Source organism: Etheostoma spectabile, chromosome 10 (genome assembly GCF_008692095.1).
Source record: "Etheostoma spectabile isolate EspeVRDwgs_2016 chromosome 10, UIUC_Espe_1.0, whole genome shotgun sequence".
NCBI lineage: Eukaryota > Metazoa > Chordata > Actinopteri > Perciformes > Percidae > Etheostoma > Etheostoma spectabile.
The window spans coordinates 12,136,538-12,145,691 of record NC_045742.1 but is presented as its reverse complement, the minus strand read 5'-3'; the positions used below and the strand labels follow the sequence as shown (position 1 = coordinate 12,145,691).

Below are 9,154 nucleotides of genomic sequence, written 5' to 3'. Positions count from 1 at the left end.
AGTCTATTGTGTACCTCAGATGTAGTGTCTCTGACACGACAGGTAAAACATAAAAATAAAACCGCATGATGTAAAATAGAGCTGGAAGACACGTGTGTAAAGAAACAGGTTAGTTTCCCCACAGCGCAAGATGTGAGACAGTTTCAGCTCAGCTTGACTCTGTCAGTCAAACAGTGTTCTTACTTTACAATTGAAGAGTATCTGCTGTCATACTAAGCTTTGCTGCTTCAGAGGCTAATATATGTATACGTGACCATTAACGGAAGCAGTGGCCTTTTTATGGCAGATAATGTGTCTGTCCATCTGTATGAATTAATGTGAAGTAGTAACTCAGAGCCATACAGTTAAAAAAAAAAAACATCCTTGAACTGCTCTTAACTATTATTAGTATACAGCTTAGTCATAGTATGACAGAGAATAAAAACATATGAAAAAATACAATGCTGTTGCAGTTCACAGATGGATAGAGAAAGTTACAGTATTGATCTATAGAGTAAAAGCTAAAGCTTCAACAGTAAAAAGCAAATGGCAAAGGCAAAATAGGCTAAGAAATTGCTCCAAGTAATGCTTCTAGACTAATTTCAGAGTGGCTGTTCCTAGCTTGTTTCTAGTATTATTGTAGCTTGTTGTTTGCCAAATTGTTGCTTAAACTCACACTGTTAGCAAAGTCAATGAACTTTGTGCCACTGGAGAGACAAAACAGTCCCTGTGTAGAAAACCTGTGTTAAAAGCAAACAGTGAGAGGTTATAAACACGTTCATTTTCCTCCTAGAGATATCTCATTAGACCCCATTTGTGTTTTCATGAGCTTTACTCTAATAATGTTACTGCATATTTTGCCTGCATCTACTGTCAAGTGATTTTTGATGTATTTTTGAAGCCATATTTTCCACTGTTTAGATAATGACGTCTGCAAGCTCATTCAGCAGAGATGGCAAAAGTACTCACTTTCCGTACTTAAGTAGAAGTACAGATACTTGTGTTAAAAAATACTCCGGTAAAAGTGGAAGTAGATTAAACTCTTTACTCAAGTAAAGTAACAAAGCAGGCTTGGAATTTACTTAAAGTATCAAAGTAAAAGTAGCCTTGCGAATTTTTTATGCAAAGCTACCTGGAGCACAAATGTTACTAGAGAGACGCTGAGGAACTTCTGTGGACATGGAGGACATGTCTTTATATGGCAAAGGCTACATTTTATATGGATGTCTGCTAATAGGCCTAAAACATAACATATATGATTATTATGACAGAGACTGGGACTCCAGGTTAATAAGATTCTGACTAATTAGCAAGATCGCCTTTTTTCACCTACGTAATATTGCAAAAATCAGGACTATCCTGTCTAAAAATGATGCAGAAAAACTAGTCCATGCATTTGTTACTTCTAGGTTGGATTACTGCAATTCTTTGTTATCAGGCTGCTCGGAAAAGTCCATAAAGACTCTTCAGCTGATCCAGAATGCTGCGGCACGTGTTCTGACGGGAACCAGGAAAAAAGACCACATCTCTCCTGTTTTAGCTTCTCTGCATTGGCTTCCTGTAAAATTTAGAATAGAATTTAAAATCCTTCTTCTCACCTACAAAGCTCTTCATGGTCAGGCTCCATCTTCTCTGAAAGAGCTCATAGTACCTTACAACCCTGGGAGAGAACTACGCTCCCAGAATGCAGGGTTACTGGTGGTTCCTAGAGTCTCTAAAAGCAGAACGGGAGCCAGAGGTTCAGCTATCAGGCTCCCTCCTGTGGAACCAGGTTCCGTTGGGTCCAGGGACCGAGCGTTAAGCTATCAGGCTCCTCTCCTGTGGAACCAGGTTCCAGTCTGGGTCCAGGGACCAGAGCGTTAAGCTATCAGGCTCCTCTCCGTGGAACCAGGTTCCAGTCTGGGTCCAGGGACCAGAGCGTTAAGTATCAGGCTCCTCTCCTGTGGAACCAGGTCCAGTCTGGGTCAGGGACCAGAGCGTTAAGCTATCAGGCTCCTCTCCTGTGGAACCAGGTTCCAGTCTGGGTCCAGGGACCAGAGCGGTTAAGCTATCAGGCTCTCTTCTGTGGAACCAGGTCCAGTCTGGGTCAGGGACCAGAGCGTTAAGCTTCAGGCCTCTCGTGGAACCAGGTTCCAGTTGGGTCCGGGACCAGAGCGTTAAGCTATCAGGCTCCTCTCCTGTGGAACCAGGTTCCAGTCTGGGTCCAGGGACCAGAGCGTTAAGCTATAGGCTCCTCCTGTGGAACCAGGTTCCAGTCTGGGTCCAGGGACCAGAGCGTTAAGCTATCAGGCTCTTCCTGTGGAACCAGTCCAGTCGGGTCCAGGGACCAGAGCGTTAAGCTATCAGGCTCCTCCTGTGGAACCAGGTTCCAGTCTGGGTCCAGGGACCAGAGCGTTAAGCTATCAGGCTCCTCTCCTCTGGGAACCAGGTTCCAGTCTGGGTCCAGGGCCAGAGCGTTAAGCTATCAGGCTCCTCTTGTGGAACCGGTTCCGTCGGGTCCAGGGACCAAGCGTTAAGCTATCCTTTTTGATAACGCTTATAGTTAGGGCATAGAATTGAATATTGTTAGGGTAGTAGTAGTAGTCACATAGTTTTCAGATTATCTATCATATAATTAAGAATATAGTAAAGCTAAGGGAGACTGGCATACAGCCCGATCCGGTTGGGGGAGTTCTGGCCCGACCGGGCTGGAGCTCTCTTTACCTTGTCTCTCTGGTTTGTTGTTGTAATAGTTTTAGACAGCTTGGGACTATTTTGATACTAGTTAGGGCATAGAATCGAATATTGTTAGGGAGTAGTAGTTAGTCACATAGTTTTCAGATTTATCTATCATAAAATCAAGAATATGACAGAACTAAAGTTTTTCCTCGCCACTGGGCCCTGTGTCTGCTCTGGAGGAAACTACTAGAACTGTGGGTTCTTGTAAATTCTGGTGTGGTCTATCTGTATAGTGTCTTGAGATAATTCTTGTTATGAATTGATACTATAAATAAAATGAATTGAATTGAATGAATCAGTTGTAATCTGTGAGAAGTCACAGATCCAGTTTCTATTTTTATCTTTCCCCTAACATGGAAATGATCTACATGTATGTGTTCTCAAATATTGAATATTGATGACGTAAACAATATAACGATAACTCCAGGGAAATGATGTGAAAGTTGAGGACTAGATGAGGACTGGATTAAAGCTGATTTGGTGTCACAGTCCCCCCAGGTGTGTCTGTTAAAACAGACGGAGACAACTTCTCTCTAGCTAAGTTCCATCCATTGTCAACTGAACTACAGTATCTGAAGTTTGGTAAAAAAAAAAAAACAACTCATGCAAATAGCTGGTGAACTGTTGATGCTCATTAAGATCAACATGCAAACTAGGGGAAGAACACACCAAAACCACTAGCTAACTTATTTAAATGTGAAGAACTATAGACCAGTAACAGGCTTAAGTGAACTGACAACATAAATATACGACATACAGTTCTCAAAGACGCACAACACAACTCAGCTGGTTATCCTCCGGACAGCTGGTCCCTTTTCATTCTCTCACTTCTCTCTCCGTGTAGCGCGCGCACCCGCTCGCGGTGTGTGCGCGGTGTCCGCGCTATTTTCCGACATTACAACCTCTTGTACAAAAACGAAGTAACGAGCCAATTTTAAAATGTAAGGGGAGAAGTACCGATATTTGTGATAAAAGTAAGGAGTGAAAGTAAAAAGTCGCCACAAAAAAAAATAGTAAAGTAAAGTAAATATCTGAAAAATCTACTTGAGTAGCCTACAGTAACGAAGTATTTGTACTTCGTTACTTCCCATCTCTGTCATTCAGTATATCTGGCAATTACTATTTCTTTATCTCATATGTATAAAAACTCTTTAAACATTGAAAAGACATAATTGGTAAGCTGGAAGCTACACTTCTGGAAATGTTTCGAAGAGCCAGACCATTTCTCTGAAAGATCGTTAAAGGATCTCCCGTAACATTTAACTTTCCCGTGTAGAAGCAGCATGTCTGTGTATCATAAAAGGGGGTCTTGTGGTGAAAAACGTGAAAACGAGTTTTAGTAATCTTTGAAATGCAGAGACTATAGGGTAACTCAACCCAGACAGGCATTTACACACACACACACACGTGCACGCACGCACACACACACACACACACACACACACACAAATATGATTTTGCAAAAACTACTTTTGAATCAATTAGCTTGTTACCTAGAATACAGAAATTCGAGTTCATAAATATGCTCTCACCAATGCCCTGCCACCAAAGTGATGGGGCAGTTATTGGAGAGGTCTGTGCAACTGACATATTTAGCTTAACTGCTTAGGGGCTGTAAGTATGGATCCTGTTCCAAAACTGATAAACTCTGTCCACTGGTAGTGTTTGCACCAGGCTTAATCCTTGACATATGTTTTGGAATGAGCATCTGCTGAGGCAAGCGATAATCCTAGGCAGCCCATTAAACACCCGAGGTTCACTGATAAGATATATATACTGTATCCCTATATTCCCTCTCAGCCCCTATCATCTTGAAACTGATTTCCAATAACATGCATGGGTCTGAACTCTTAAGCTGCCTCATGCTAATGCTACTTATCTGGTCTAAAACATTAAGCAAGGTCTTTACAGAGGTTAACATCACACCGGCTACCCCAATAAAAGCGTTACTGTAATCATTTCACTTAGTGTCAGTGGCGGTTTCCCTATTTATCTACAAAATCCAGGAGATGGATTTGGGGGGGGGCACACATTGTGGGTACAGTTTACTATACATCACTTATCTCATCCCTGGATTTCACAGAATGATAATACCAGGCAGTGTTTTTCATTCTGTCATATTTTATGTGCTCTTATACTGTAAAGCTGCCACTAACTCGATGATTATCATTTAGTGTGCCTACCATCGCAATGAATCGTTCTTGGGACTGACCTCACATCATTTATATGTTGACATAAAGACACCAGCTGTTGGTAACTGTGGATATAATTTACATGTTTATCATTTCAAATTAAGTACCTGGACTGTCTTTCAAATTGAAGCACCTGTGAGTCCACTATCCACATTGTGCTACTCAGATTGTTTTTGTTGTTAAAGCTGAAGCATAAAATCACAATTCAAGCATTAAATAGTCTCAGGAGACTAGGTCATTAAGATAACCAATCCAAGTTGATGTTTTGAAAACTTTTAATGTCTCCCAAGGCGCTAGTAGAGTAAAGTTTTAATACACATGTTTCTCTTAAAATTCTTTGGAAAACCGTTATTCCACACATTCATCCGAGCTATTTTAAGTAATAATACTGCAACTACCTCCTCCAGTGACAAGTGTGCTGTATCTGCTTCTTGACTCTGACATTTCAATGTAGACTTGAGAAATGTTAATACATGAAAGCATACATGAACAAGATTATTAGCTGTGGGTGGGTAAAAAGAATGATGACAGGAGAGAGGTTTGTTGGATGTCAGCCATTCGTTAGCGTCACAACTAGGCTGTGCTGATGCCACTTAAATAACACAGAAATACAACAGGTGCATCTATTTAAAATGATGGCCATTGCACGTTGCAAAGAAGAAAACATTTGCACATAGTAAATTATTATCTAGGACCTGACACAAAAAAAAATATGTGTGTGGTTTATAGTAAATCTCAAATAAATATATAAAAACCTGTGGGGGTTCTGGAGCATGGGGGGCCATGGTATCCAAAGTAAGTAAATAAGTTAGTGAGTAACTATCTAGGTAACTAAGTCACTAAGTACATTTACTCAAGTATTGTAGCCTACCATTTGAGGAATTTGTACTTTACTTGAGTATTTACATTTTTTACTGCTTTGTAGTCACAAGTTATTTTGCAGATTATTAATACCTAATTTAATTAACAACATAAATGTGATGTAGCTATTATTATCGGTAAATCTACTCAGAAGTATATCAAATGGTTCAAAGTAGCTTTACCAGCTGCAACATTAAAGTGATACCCACACATAATTGATAATTAACATCCAACCAATAATAAAAAAAAGCCTATATATTTTATCTGCAGTGAACCATTTTGCATGAAAGTTATATTTACCTTTGTGTTTTAGAACGGTATCACTGCGAAATAAACACTAATGTTTTATTTATCTCTACCTACTGTACAATAAAAAAAATCAAGTAGCCTAGCTTCAAAACATTCAGGTTCTGGTGGTACACAGCTGGGGCACGTTCAATCTCGAAACGGTGTGCACCGTTTTGCTGCGGTTTCCCTGTTGAACGACAGGGTGTGAACATTGTATGCAACTGCTTTGAGATATGTTTTGAAGGTGCGACTCTCGTTTATTTTCTGCGTCACAGGGGAAACCCAATCAGTCTGTAAACTCGTGGTAATAATAAGGCAGAACGCTCGCGCTAACAGCAGGGTGTTGAACGCACCACAGTTTCAGTAAAAAACAAAAACAAAAACGTGTTGTTACGTTTTGTCGAGGCTGAACGTGGCCCTGGACAATGTGATGTATGACGTGTAAAGCCCCGCCATTTCTGGAACTAAAGGGGATTGTTATGCGTTGCTCCCAGGTTGTGACCTTTCTTAACTGCATATGGTTGTGACCCATGGGTGATATTTGAATTATCATAACCAGGGTTATATAGCTACCCATGTTGACTGGCTTGGTTTGAATTTCCAAAAGAAGGGTTGATAGGCCTACTGGTCTGACAACCCTGGTCAGCGGTGTAAAAGGGGCAATCCTATTGGAGTCACGTCCAAAGCGAAGACGGGTGAAGGGGCACTAAAGTAGTAGCAAAATATCAAACTATTTGAATTGTGAAGCCAGTCATAGCCTACTCTGGACTCTCAACAAACCGTAAGACAGTTAACAACGTGATTTAAATAAAGCAACCGTTTTCAAGTGTTGCTAATGATATAAACCGCTTTGTTTTTGTAGGAAGAATGTAGCAAGCTAGCAGCGATGGAGGGAGGTGATAACTTCTGGTGCAGAGGGATATACCATGACATGGATATTGACAAAGGCACCTCCATAAAAGACAGGAGAATAAAGAGCTTCAACGTCAAATAACGTGAGTCAAATAAACATTCTGAATGTCTGTCTCTTTGCTAGCTAATTTGTAGTGGCTGTAGGTGTGTATTTAACTCCTTGATATGTGGTTGTTGATCTCGGTATACTGTGTACCTTGATTGTCTGGTCACTTAAACTGCTGCTTGCAGAGACTTGGGAACAGGGCCTGCCATGTGCTATGAATGTTTGAAAAGTTCCCCAGTTTTGCATTATTGCTTGTTGGGTCAGCTGTTGATGGTCCGTGATTTGTAAATGAACATGTCTACTAGACCGGCTTGTTGCTTGTAAGAATTTACTTCAGCTGTCTGCTGAAGGCTGTCTTGTGTCTGCTGAGCATATAGAAACAACTGTGCAAGTCATGTATTTTATGCATTAGTGTGCATTTGATGTGACCAAACACTTTTAAATCAGTCAATGTTTTCAGGGTAAATCTATTCAGATATGTAATTGTAAGTTAGGGTGGCTTTGTAGTACTGTCTCCAAAATATACAGTATACAATATACATATAAACATAAAAGTCTGGCTAGCTTTTATATATTTATATATACTGTGTATATAAGTGTTTTGGTTTGCTAAAAAGGTACAAGGGCTGCAAATAATTTTCTTTATCAATTTAATGTAAAGTATTGTCTATACGTTTAAATATATACTGACAAAATTAAATGCCAGAATAAACTTTCTCCATGTGTGACGCCATTCATTAAACAGCATAAATATCTGTAAGAATTAACTGAAAAAGTATAAAATTACAGAAAGACCACCAAGCTGTATTCTTTATTCAAGGCAATTCATCACGTAAGGTTATAAAGGTAAATATCTAGAAGCATTTTCTTTTCAAAAGAGCTTTTTCAATGTCACTGTCTTCACAACTAATCTCTAGTCTTTCATACCAATGTATTGGAATTTGCTCTATGAAATTTGTGTGGGGGGATATATCCCCTCCATACCTGTTGTATTACTCATACAACAAGAAAACAAAAAAATAGTTTTTTGTTTTTGCCAATCTGATATTTACATGAACAGAATAGAAGATACGGTTTATTCAGTTTATGACACTGCATGTCATCACAACCTGTAGGACCAACAAAAATAGATAACCGAATAATACACAAAACATGTAGGAAATGTAAGACGTATAAAAATGTAAGACATGGTCACTGATTTGATCTATTTTTATTACATCAAAGACCTGTAACTAGCGCTTGCATAATAGCCTATACTTTGAGGGACTTCATTATTCACAGCCCACTTCTCTGTGATTTACCATCTTGGAAATATATTCATACCTCGCTCATTTCTGTACTTTTTATGATTTGAACAGAGTTGAGAGTCAAGTTGAACTTTTCTATATTCATGAGACAAAAATAACAGTCTATTGCACAGTGGGCCGTGGGGGAAATTGGGAGAGAATAACATAACAAATCCACACAGAGAGAGCCACATAGCTGTGCCACCACCACTTCCAATCTGTAGCCGGAGATGAGTATCAGTCTGGTCAAAGAGCCTTCCTATGTGGCGGAGCTGTCCTTGGAACTATTTAATCACAACATGGAACTCTGTGGCAAATTGTAGCTTCCTGATTGGCCCGAGCTTGACAGCCATGACCATATGGTGGGAAGTGATATACCTACCTGCTATCTTCCTGTGAGTGATGTCTCCAGTAAAAATGATTACTTCATTTAACCACGCATTATTCGGTTGGCTGGGGGTTGGAGCAAAATAAAAATGTATTAGGCCGTCAGGTAGTGAAGCACAGCACACCAGCTGAGCCTCAAATTTGACTATTTTGTTAAATCAGTTGATGAATTATTGGAACAAGATGTTTATGTAAGGTGATCAATCTTTAAAACAATACACCATACAGCAGTTTTTAATGTACTTCAGTTATTTTATAATTATATTGTCTTTTGTTGATGACTTTTAACATACAGTGGGTCTCAAAAGTTTGGGCACCCCAGGTACAAAAATGTGTTAATGTCCATAAAGAAGCCAAGAAAAGATGTAAAAAATCTCCAAAAGGCATCAAATGACAGATTAAACATTTGAATACTGTATCACAAAAAGTTAGATTTTATTTCCATAATTTACACGTTAAAAATAACAGAAAACTAAAAAATGGCA

The 9,154-nt window shown here is 39.4% G+C and overlaps 1 long non-coding RNA gene across 1 annotated transcript in view; it reads left to right on the top strand.

Annotated features, from left to right (window-relative positions):
• Positions 1 to 6,334: 6,334 nt before the first annotated feature.
• The window catches only part of LOC116696771 (uncharacterized), a 139,232-nt gene continuing 136,412 nt past the window's right edge, over positions 6,335 to 9,154 (top strand). Inside the window, exon 1 of the long non-coding RNA XR_004333827.1 lies at positions 6,335 to 7,033. This is a non-coding gene — a long non-coding RNA (uncharacterized LOC116696771). The remainder of the gene's footprint in view (positions 7,034 to 9,154) is intronic.